Source organism: Lissotriton vulgaris, chromosome 2_1, assembly GCF_964263255.1.
Source record: "Lissotriton vulgaris chromosome 2_1, aLisVul1.2, whole genome shotgun sequence".
Classification (NCBI taxonomy): domain Eukaryota; kingdom Metazoa; phylum Chordata; class Amphibia; order Caudata; family Salamandridae; genus Lissotriton; species Lissotriton vulgaris.
Window position 1 is genome coordinate 2,070,333,814 of NC_141687.1, and position 12,379 is coordinate 2,070,346,192.

General features: G+C 42.5%; 1 protein-coding gene across 1 annotated transcript in view; it reads right to left on the reverse strand.

The window, feature by feature from the left end:
• Positions 1-11,495, reverse strand: part of TMOD2 (tropomodulin 2) — a 307,731-nt gene extending 296,236 nt beyond the window's left edge. The window contains exon 1 of the mRNA XM_086958298.1: positions 11,389-11,495. The gene's annotated coding sequence lies outside the window, so the exon portion shown is untranslated. The remainder of the gene's footprint in view (positions 1-11,388) is intronic.
• Positions 11,496-12,379: the final 884 nt, after the last annotated feature.

Below are 12,379 nucleotides of genomic sequence, written 5' to 3' on the forward strand. Positions count from 1 at the left end.
AGGGTCAAAATTCAGGGCAGAAATTCGGGACAGAAGGTCAAAATTAAGGACAAAAGTTTGGGACAAAACATACGTTTTACAGACATATCAGAGGAGGTCGCACAATAGTATATAAGTAAGTAGATAGACAACCAACATAAGGACAAGTCAAAAGAAGTTTATATAAGGTTGAGACACCTTTGTGCACTTCACAGTTTTCAGGTCATGCCTAGCGACGCAGGGCATACGTTGCTTCGCTTTGGCGAGACCTATTGTCGTCAGTTTGTGTTTGGAAGGGGGACAGGAGATGTGCACGTTCATGGCATCTCCATCAGATTGCCCCCGGATAGCACATTGGCACGCGCAAGGCATCTCTTCACTTTTGGGCGCTCCCACCACGGACACCACATTGGCACACGCATGGCGTCTCTTCACTTTCGATCACTCCCACCGCGGAAAACCTTCATCATACAGTGCGTCAAAGATTTATTCGTTGGCCGGCTACGTAAACCACAGACAGTCCCTGTATCTGCACCGTAGCATTTGAGTCACAGTCTCTAGGCACCAGCTAGCCAAAGTCCTATAAACATGTAAGTGGGAACATTTTAAGAACCCCGTCGTACACCAATTTTTGCAGGGTGGCCCATCATTCTGCAATACGCCACTGGCATGAACCCAGCAGACAACGTCGGAGGGAATAAGCAAAGATGAAAGAGAGCTATGAAGCAGCGCAAGCACAAAGAGCCGCAGGCACCAGCTCAAGGTCACAGAGTGGCCATGTGTGAATAGGCCCAGGCTTTCCAGACAACACACGCCAGCCCACAAGGCTGCTGCGGGCCTCCAGGTATGCTACAGACAGCATGACCAACTCACTTTCGCTGCAGGCATTCTTCCTGCCCCATGCTGGGTCACATGAGTCTTCTTTCCCAACTTGTTAATCTGGTTTGTGGTCGCAGTTTCTGCCTGTGCAGAGCTGTTCCCAAAGAGGTCCCTTCCTCAATGAGCACGTATAGAGAATGGAATAATCTTTCCAATGCAGCACTGTGATGGCCTCGCTCAGAGTTCCAGCATACTGCATGACCTGGCGGGTGACTGACTCCTCTTGCTGGAGTAAGTTTTTCCCTTCGACTTGTCAGTCCATTAGCCAATGCACGGACTCCGCAGATGGCTGCAGATCATCTGGTGTCTCAGGCAAGGGTGAACTTGTAACCTTGCGAGAAACAAATAATGCTCTCCCGCCACGACTTGGTGACTTGTGGCAGCTCAGAGTGACTCTGGGTCAGGGCGTATTTGTGTTTATTTCTTGTGTGCGTGTTACATCCTACATGGAACTGTCATCCGCAAATTGCAAGGGGTTCAACAGGTCTGCTATATATTTCTGTTTTCTGATTATTCTAGCTCTGCCCCCGGGTGGATGAGTACCTGAAATAAAAAGTAAATGTGTTTGTTACGTGTAGAATTAAACTGAACCAGCATGTAAGACTTCTTGAGCCCTTTTGTGGATGCATTTCTGTTTCGTTTAAATTTGAATAAATACTTATAAATTATGTTTGTGTGCTACAGGTTCCTGTGTGAACTAGGAAGGGTATAGAATAATGACAACTCTTGGTTCTATAATTAGTAGTATGTTGATTTGTTTCTAAAAGACGTCTATTTTTGTGAAAGTAAAGAAATCTAACCAGTTGGTTCTCCATGGAGATATTTCAGAATGGAAAATAAGTAATTTGTCTAGCTTCCTTCAGCCTGACTCAGAAATGTTACATTTGTTTCACGTTTGGTAAACTGCAAAAATCTTGTTTCCTTGAACATTTTATGGATTATAACACTTTTTTTCCAAAGGTATTTTTTATTGAATGTGTGTCACGTTTCCATTATGGTTTAGATTTCAGTCATTTTGAATAAATATTCGCAACATTGACGGTCTGTGATTCTTGTTTAATAAAGAACAGGCGATCCAAAGCAAAGAATTTCTAGGAGTACGATTTTTTCATTGGCCTAGATATAGACACTTCAGCTGTCTGCCTTACCTTCTCTTCTCAGCAGCAGCTACCTATTGACAGTGGGATAAAATGCAAACTATTTTAACAGCCAAAGAGATTGAACAGGCATTTGCAATGCAACAGGTCTCACAATTGCGAGAGTTTGTGCTATTGGCATTGTACATGACATTGTCTTTTATCTATATGTTTTAAAACCTGCAAGCATACTTATAGTCCTTGCTTTCAAGAAGCAAGGTTGGCAGTAAAAGAGGCGCAGTTCCTGCCAGCCTTGCTTCTCGTATGTAACGACTATAAGTACAAAGTGCATGTTTACGCAGAGGTTGCAGGTTTTCAAAACACATAAATAAAAGGCATTGTCATTTACAATGCCAATAGCTCAAACTCTTGCAAATGTGAGACCTATTGCATTGCCAATGCTTGTTCAGTATGAGCTCAGCTTTGCAAAGCGACATCAGGCTCTTTATGCAATCAAGATTTGTGCTAATGTAACAATAAACATTAAATAGTATTTTTTTATTTGTATGTTTAAATCTAACTTTTAAATGTACAACGAAAACGCTGTTTCAGTCCCATGACATTAAGAAGCACTTTGCTGAATAGCCTATTGTATTAATTTTTACTCAAAATTATTTTACGTTGCACCTTATATATATTAAGAGATAATATCGTCAGGGACATCAGAAACTGAACTGAATGCTATTTTAAAACTGGTTATCACTTCTACCCTTCACAAATATCCACCTTGACAATGTGGTAAATGACCTATAGATGGAGGTTTTGTACAAATGAATGCTCTGCCTCTGACAGTTATTTTATTTTTATTTTCTCCAGCATGGCGCCAAGACAAAAGCAGAATGCCTTGCCCTAGTCTGATGCAGGAAAAGGCACACCACGTGCTGTCACTACAATAGGCCCCATTGCCATTCTATGTGTGCTAATCAGCTGCAGTCTCAGAACGACAGTGGGACAGTCCACAGTATGTGCGAGGTGCGGGAGGGGTTGCAGCAGTCAGCTTCAGTCTACAGTTTAAAAGATAAGTGCAAGAGGCCCTGCGTGAAAACTTTTACACTCTAGGGGCCACTTGCAGGGGAACAGCATAACCTTCCTGAAATTCCCCAATTTGATTTTAGTATGATGTTTGTCAGGCATCCATAATTTGGGGACGTCTTACGGACATCATACTAAAATAACGGATTGTCTGTGACATTTACGGACAGTTGGTCAGCCTACATCGAGGATAGGGTGCACCTGGCTCCTCTGGTGCTTTGGGTGAGTGTTTGGACCAATCCCCATGCCAAGCTTTGCAGAGACATCATCCAGGACTGTCTCGGCACAGACAACAGACATGCTACACCGTGGTTGAGGTATATATCCTCTTCACTAAAGGCCCTGCGGCTGTCTCCTCTTGTCTCTTCTCCTATTAATATTAAGAAAGAAGATAAAGTGTGGGTCAATCAATTATATTTACAATCTTGTGAAGACACCAGACTTGCAGCCGAGATCAAGAAACCCACAGCAATCTTTTATTATAGGTCACTCGCCTCTCATGAGCCAGCTCTCTATCTCTCACTTGAATTAACGCACTGGGAGGGATCTTTACTATTCTGATTTAGATCTAGCATTGTATGCCGGCGTTTGTCGGGCCGCAGACAACTATGGGGAACTCTGTTTCTCTTTCTCTTTGTCCATGTGATACACCTCAGAACAGTCCTTGCTGCACAATATTCTTTTTTGTAATTATTTTAATTAAGCACTTTCTTAAACCACTGTTGAAATTGTTAAATACCTCAAAGGTTTGTTTTAGTATTTGTTCTTTTTAAAAAGCTGCTATCAGAGCTAGGAGAACCATGGAGGGCTAATTGACAAGGAGTTCTCCCGCCTTAGTGATTTTTATGTTATACTATATATTTTATTGATTTGTATCTGCACTGTTCTATGAGTTCTATCTCTGTTGGTGTACCAAATGTGGATTTTAAAGCTCATAAATCATTATATGTCATGCACTGTTTTAGCTGTCTTTTATGGCTGGGCAGGCCGAATAAAGATTTTTTCAACTAAATTGACTAGAAAGCCATGAGCTAGTCACCCATATTTTTATTTTTAATTATTAAAACAAGTTGACAGCCACTACATACCAATACTGCAAACAACATATAAGATAGGGAAGGTTTTTATTTAGACTGAAGGATAAAGTGGGACACAACAAAAGTGTTAAAACATAAAAATGCTAAATGCTAGTAATCTCACCGAGAGAAAAAAACAAATTATATCACAAGGGGAATTTTATCCTGCTCTTCAAAAATCAGGAAATAAAAATGTAACCAAGGATGATTGCAAATAAAATAGAACACTTTAAGGGCATGACTAAAATGTCCAGAATGGAACTCTAAATTACTGACAGAATTCGAATAAATGTTTAGGACTTGGAAATATATAACAAAAGGGAAGGAAATAATGATGATTCTCAGTAAGAACAGGGGTGTATCGTCAGGAGGGGTGTTTGGGATGTGACCCTTCCCACGCCTCCCCCCTCTGCCCCCCCACAAATAAATGCATTATTGGCCTGTGAGTTCGGTTTGGGGGTCCTAAGTGGGGTGTTCTATGCTTCTGTTGGTTTTCCTCTTTGTCCTAATTTGACTAAAAGTTTTAACTTGTTTTTTTACCTCACCTCCCGTAAGCCTACCAGCCAGGTGTCTATGGGGAGGCCATTTTCTGAGAAAAGGCAGAGTACGCCTAGTCAGCACCCTCTGCAGTGGGCAAGGCACTCCTCCCCTGCCCTAGAGCAGACCCGCCCACCCCCAACCAAACCCTCAGAAACATAAAATGGTATGAGAGAAAGCAGTGGGACGACGCTCTTCCGCACACATGGAGGAGCCGCTGCTGCTAAAGAATCATGGTGAAAGAGGGCCCCAGCAGCTGGCCCACTCCTGCAGCTGTCTACCCTATTCACAAATGATGACAAGGAAAGCAAAAAACACTTTAGCAGGGCTTTTCACCCTTCTATTGAGCTGGCCAATGTCCCCTTATGACGCCTTCATTTTTATTTCGAAAGACTCCCTGGTGGAGTGCCTAAGACCAATAATGCAGTTGCAACATTTTTCTCAAAGTTGCCACCAGTCAGCCACAGGGTTTCAGATGTGTGGACCCAGATTTGGATTTGTGGGCCTGAATTGGACAAGAGGAAAAGCTCTCTCATCCACTCATATTTCTTTTTTTAATTTGGGTCAACAGAAGGCCAGCGAATCCAGGTTTGTGGACCTCCGCAAACTATCAATCCAGATAATTAACATTTTAACACTTTTAAAAATGTTGTTAAATGCTTATTTCTCGAATGTACTCAAAGGATTCCCACCAAAATAATTAAGGGCACAACCTTAAAAAAGTTCTTCTTTCATGCTAATTATGGGCACATTCACTTCAGTGTTATTTCAGTGTCAGAGAGCAAATACTGCCATGGAAATTAAAATGGGAAGAGTCACTGCCCCACCCCCTGCATCCACTCCCCCTGTCTGACCTAACTATTTTAGTGTGTGTGTGAGTGCATATGTGTGCATTTATAATATATATAAACCCTTCTGTTAGAACAATTTCTTTCTTATACATATGTGTCGTTATGATTCAATATACTTTCCTCTGAAACATTCTTTGATTTGCCTATAACTAATGACCCGGGAGACGGATTTGAATGACGTTTGGCAATTTTGTAGCTTAGTCAGCTAAGATTTTGTGTGCCAACTTTCACAAACATCAGACTATGGGACAAAAAGTTAAAGGCACGGGAAGAAGTGTTTTCCTATTTTAGCTCCCACAGGAAATGTTGCTCATGTTGACAGTCCGAACTGTTGAACCGATTTACTCCAAACTTGGCATGAAAGTAGAACTTTACTCAGAAAGTATACTTTCTTTTGCTTGATGTAAATTCATTCAGTAGTTTTGAGATAGCTGTGTTTTAGAAAGTTGCTACTGGATTTTAAAGGGTTAACATTTTTGTATATCTCTGCTGATTGACTTTTGGATACCTCTGCCGCCTTGGATGTTAATATGTATATATATACCGATCATGGGTACATGCCACTTTCTCTTCGGAGTTGGATGGATAGTTGGGATATATATATAATTATATATATAGCGAGCAAGGCGTCGGAGAACGCCGAAACGCGTATGGTTCTGAAGGGCACGGCAATGCACGACTAAAATATTTACAAAAAATAAATTTCCAGCGGCTGCTGAGGAAAAAACAACAGAGTCCATCTCTCTTTCTCATTGTGGTGAGCGCCGTGTGGAGAGTGGCGAGGAGAGTGGTTCCAGGATTTATATATATATATATAGATATAGATATAGATATAGATATAGATATATATCTGATTGGATGAAGAAAACTTTTCACCATTCAATCTTCAGTACCCGCTGCAAGAGAAACATTTCTCATGCTGAAGCCATTATAGGACTCAGAGCACCGTACCTGTGTCCTGTAGTTTACAAAAAAATACCTATAAGGGTGCAAGGAAAAAAAACCATGTCCTGCAGGCCACAGTGTGGGAACCCTCAAAGGTGTGTGTCACTTAGCCTAAATAAAATTAAAAAAAATTAAGTTACCGGATTTGAAGTCAGAATCCTGGCTCATGAACCCTCGACAACAAAAAAGACTTGGTACCATGTTCTCGCCGCCATTTTAGATGGTTTTAGATGTCAGAATTTGCAGTTCAGAAATTCAAAACACAATCCTGATGCAAGATTCATAGTTTGAAGCTTACATCACACTTACAAACCTTAAGTAGGATCAGCAAATCTGAAATAATATTTTTTTAAGAAAGTCCTGGCCAAAGGCCAATAACTATGGGTCAACCCCTGGGAACTGGCAACAGGTCTTCCCTGGAGCCTCCCCAGAGGTGACTGTGGCTGGTTGGGCACAGGGCCTGGCTTCAAACCCTCTCTGTGCATGACGAAAGTCGTGCACAGTGGGGGTTAACGCCCATGATGGGCTGGACTCTGAGACTGGTCACAGGCTAGTCCCAGTGCCCATTCACCTCTGTGCATGGCCGAAGGCCGTACAGAGAGGGGGTTGTGCGTCCATAGCAGGTTAGGCGCAGTGCAAGTCCATAGGCCAGACTCTGCATCTTCCCCCCCTCACCCCTCACAACCCGTCTAAAGGCTGTACATAGCTATGGTTGTAAATTACGCACATCATTGAAAAAAACTCTGAAATTCACAAACAAAATACAGTTAAAAACTGATTTCTTTCCTGGTTCAAACGAGTAAAAACCACTCAAATTGACTCGTTACTGTTATCAACGTATACATAAAACACGCCATTACGTGTGCCATCCACCATGCTCAAATACCAATTTGCCAAAAACAGTTATCAGGAGAATACCATGGTGGGCAGCGGGTGTCATGGTGGGTTTTGTATGTGTATTGATAATCATAACTGGCATTTTTACATGTTTGCATATTTGAGCCACAAGCATAACTCCGTTTTTGACTGTAGTTTTTTTTCTTCAATATGCATGTATATACTTATGAGCATGTAATACAGTCCGATATTGGTAAGAAAATGCTGGTAACATCAACAAGTGGTGGACGGTGGAGTAGTTTCTAAGTATCATGAGAACAGAACCAAGAGATGGCAATATGGGATCTTTTTATAGATGTTAATACTTATGTTTGTTTTGCTTGTTTATTTTGGTGCTGTTCGCATGAAACAGGTGCTTTTTTTCAAACAAGGAAATGTTTATTGAAAACACTGAACTACATTGTTTAGTCGTCTGTAGGGAAAGAAATAGAAACGTATTTAAATATATAATAAAGATGGTATTGTCTTTTAAAACAAGTTTTTGCATTGTTAAAAAACACATTTTGTATGTAGATGTCAGAGATACTGAAACTGGCGCCTGCAAGGATAACTAACAGTGGGCTATGATTTCACTTTGAAAGTTCAGGTCTTGTTTACATTTCAAGAAGAGGATGCAGATTAAACTGGGGGCATTTGTAAAGTTTAGCAGAGTGGTTCAGCGTTACCACTATCTAAAAGCACTATCATGTTTGGAAACGAATTAGATAGAGAACAGGAAATCAGACTGATTTCAGTGAACTGTGGTCCTAGTCCTGGATATTATCTGGGGAAACAAGAGGTGAGCTCCCAGAGAGGCCCAATTCTCCAGATGTCCTTTCATTATCAGGTAATAACAAACGTGTAGGGAACTTCATTTCTCTTTATTTAAGAGTCTACTCAGATTACACTGTCTACGTTATATTTCTATTGAATTTCGACATTATTATCATCTCTTCATCATGGAAAACCTTGCAATTTTTTTTTTCCTTCATCTTTCAGGCAAACACATTACACATGTGCACTTTAATTCATCAAATTGTATACATCTGTACTCTATTCAATAACTTGATTTCGAACATCGTAACCCAGTACCTAACAGAAAAGCGTCAAGAGGCCAAGCATTCCCATGTTTCTAAAAAAATAAAATATTGGTGGTCACATCTGTGGTTTTCGTAATCTAATGATTTACATCACCTGAACAATGATTGATTTAATTCACAATTCTTGAATTCTGAAATATTCTACGTCTCAGATCACACAGCCTTACTTGAGGTTTGAAGAGGTCCTTCCAAGTAAAGTAAATCTGGTTGGTCATGGCAGTTATGTTGCCTTGTAAATTTTAAAACTACTTCAGCGTCCCATAGTCTAGCGTTCTTTTCATGGTGAAGGTTAGGAGCTCCACCTTCACATCTATGTTATACCCAGACTAAGCGCTATTTAAAGCTATTTTTAAAAGGACAACTCACCAATAGCTGTCTATTTTGTTTGCAACTGCCACTCTATTTCAATTGGACACTTAAAGCGATTGCAGTATTTCTTCACATTACTATATCGACAATTATTTCAAATAATTCCAGCAATTTGTGCGTCTGTTTGCTTCTACTTTCTTGATGTTTTCTAATTGTCCTTTTTACTGTTATGAGAACAAAAATGACATCAATAGTGATTTATTACATGACAATGAATTCAGGTTAGCTTCCAGCTTGATATATTATATTAGACTAAATGGCTGATTCGCTTTAATTTAGGGACAGTCTAATTAACTTGTCTGTTTGATCAATTAGTTTCATGTCCGACTATTTTTCTTTATTTCTCATAATTGGTAAGGTAACAGCTTCATTGACTTGTTGGTTATGTCCCTTGTCAGTAATGACATTCATGTGCAATCCCAGGACAATGTTTATTAGATTTGGTTCCGCTGAAACTACATTCTATAAACCAATCAGCATTTTAATAGAATTGTACTGTTCCCTACTTATTATAAGACCATTCAATTTATATTACCTTTCTCTATTCACAGATAACAAGGTGTATCTTTTTGTTCATTTCCTTGAGTGAGACAGATTACAGTTGATTTATCCACCGTTTTTTTTTTGCAAACAATATTTCTGCCTGTCTCTTCTTCTTGACCCTTGGTACGTGATCTATATTAAAGACTTGCATTTGTGACAACCAGCGTTTGTGTAAAGTGACGTGTTTTGTGGCTGAAGAGGTTAAGAAATTAGTTATTACATTGGATTGGTGTTCATTTCAATCGCAGTTTGAGTGGCCTCATGTAGTACATGCCATACAGGCCATGTATGGCATATATTACATAATCAGAATCACAAGCCAAAAAGTGTTTACCAGTGGGCGAGACACTAAATGCTGAAGCCAGGCTCGAGCTATATGCCTGGCTGTGGATCAGCTTGAGGTCCTCTGTGACCCTCCAGCTCAAAACGAGCGGAGCATCAGATTGGCTTCTGACTTCCAACCATGGCCGAACCTCATGAACCAAGATTGTAAGACAAAGCATTCACCTTTAGTGTAAAACAGGATAGAGAAAGAGATACCCACTTAGTGACTGATTTGCACAATGAGAAACTTGAATACCTGGGATAAATGCAGGCTTCCCGCATGCCCAGATTGTGTGATCCTAGGCAAACGTTTTATTTCACTATGCCCCCTTTTCTTCATTGTTGCAGATGAGAGCATCTTGACATAGATGAGTTTTTGGGACTATGTTAATTATTTTTTGCGAAATTCCTGTACACGGGTCTCCAACCCAATCCCTCGTGGGGTGACTACCGACAATTCACACCCAAATTAACCAATAAGATGGTGTACTGGGAGCACTGAAGAATCTCCTTATTTAAGACAAATTCAGCTAACCACTACACGATCACACACAATTTGTCAACAGTCGCTACGCGTGTCAGGAGTTCTGACAATTGTTTTACTAAACATTTGCTTTCCACCATTTACTCTCATATGACAAAAATAACTAATGAGTATACGTGTGGAATCCTCCAGTTCTAATACGTGTTTTGCATACATATATACATAATTAGAAGCTTATAGCATAAAGAACCTTTCATACAAAAAAACATACTCCGCGTCTGTTGCTCTGTGCTGAGGTCACGCTGCACTGGGAGCGGCACGAGACACTGAGACAGGCGACATGCGGCAAAGAGGGCTGGGTCCGCGAACCCCTGCAGTGCTGCCTCTGAGCCTCCAGCGCGCGCCACGCCTTGCACCGCACAGCACAATGTCGAGGAAGCACTTGGCATGTGCGAGCCTTGCATCCCGGAGGAGTGACACGACTGTGGGGACCCTGCGCGGATAATACCACACGCCACTGCGCTACCCCCATCCAGGAGGAACACCTCATGACACTGCGCTATCCCCACCCAGGAGGCTAAAAGAAGCACAGAAGCCTGAGCCTGTGCATGTCTCATCACCTCTTCTGTGAGCAGGGCGTGCACCTCTCCGCCCAAGGAACCCTGCAGCTCCCCTCAGAGTAGGACCGCGCATCAGTTCTCTCCCGGCGGGATGTTGAGGTGGACCAGGGTGCACCCCCCAAGGACTGTGGGCAGCTCCCTCCCACGGGCCATGCATCACCCTTCTCGCAGCCTTCGCGTGTTTCTTTCTGTCTTCTACAGCCTCCCTCTTCACCTCTTTCCTCAAAGCCTTGAAGTCCTCTCTTCCTGGGTGGACCTCGGCAGCACTCCTTGGGAGGAAGAGGGAATGTCTCCAGCGTGGGGAGCTCTTGCAGCCTCCTCCCAAGGAGCCAGTGCAGCGCCGCTTCCATGGAGCCGGCACCGCGCCTAAGAACCTCCCGCAGCCGGGAGAGGGTGCGCCGCTCCCCACAGACTACCCCCGCGAGGCGGTGGCTGCATTGTTAGTCTGTGAAGAATCACGCAGCTTTTCTGCGAGGAAGCCTAAGCGTTCATCCTCATCCCTAACGAGCGCGAGCATGGACCAGATGCAGCTGACAGGTGCCTGCAGAGGGGGGAGGGGAGGGGTGCGGCAGCAGAGCTTCCCTCATCTGAGCCCAGCCTGCCTCTGCGTGTGCGAGCCAAGGGACCTCGACCTTACCCTCCAGAGCGGTCTGTGCTCCTGCTGTCCACGCCAGGTGCTGGGCTACATCCAGCATCCCCATAATCTCGCGCTGTCCCTCCGTTCGACTGCCTGCGAAGCCCCTCCCTCTGCCCCAGCTGGCTACGACTCCTCCCGGCATGCTCTAGTGACATACATACAAGCCTCTCCGGCGGGAGGGTGGGCAGGAGAGGGGCGCGAGTGGGCAAGGCGAGCCTATAATCTCTCCACAGGCAAAGGCATCACTGGGGACATCCTATGATCTATAGACAGACAGAGAAGGCGCAGCGGCACCCTATAATCTATAGACAGACAGAGACAGCGCAGGAGCATCCGATAATCTATAGACAGACAGAGGCAGTGCAGGAGCACCCTATAATCTTTAGACAGAGACAGCACGGGGGCACCCTATAATCTATAGATGGGCAGAGAAAGAACAGGGTACACTCTATAATCTCTAAACAGGCAGAGACAGCACAGGAGACACCCTTTTAATCTACAGACATGCAGAGACAGCACAGGGGGCACCCTATAATCTATAGATGGGCAGAGAAAGAACAGGGGACACTCTATAATCTCTAGACCAGCAGAGACAGCATAGGAGATACCCTATAATCTATAGACAGTCAGTGACAGCACAGGGGACACCCTATAATCTATAGAAGGGCAGAGACAGAACAGGGGACACTCTATAATCAAAGTCAACGATAGCTTTATTCGATTTCAGTTAAAATCATAAAAGCACATAAAAATAGGTACATACAATAAAAGCTCAAATAATGCAGATCAGAGTACATCAAAATTTGTTAAGTTCATACTGAATTGAGCACTAAGCAAGGTGGAGAAATCATCTTTACAGTTCAGTTCAAATTGAATTTTTTAAGCCAAGGTAGATCTGCATCTAATAGCAAATTTTAAAAACTTAGATACAGCACTTATAGTCATTTCATCTTGTAATAAAAGTAATTTGAATAGGGCAGGTCTACACTGT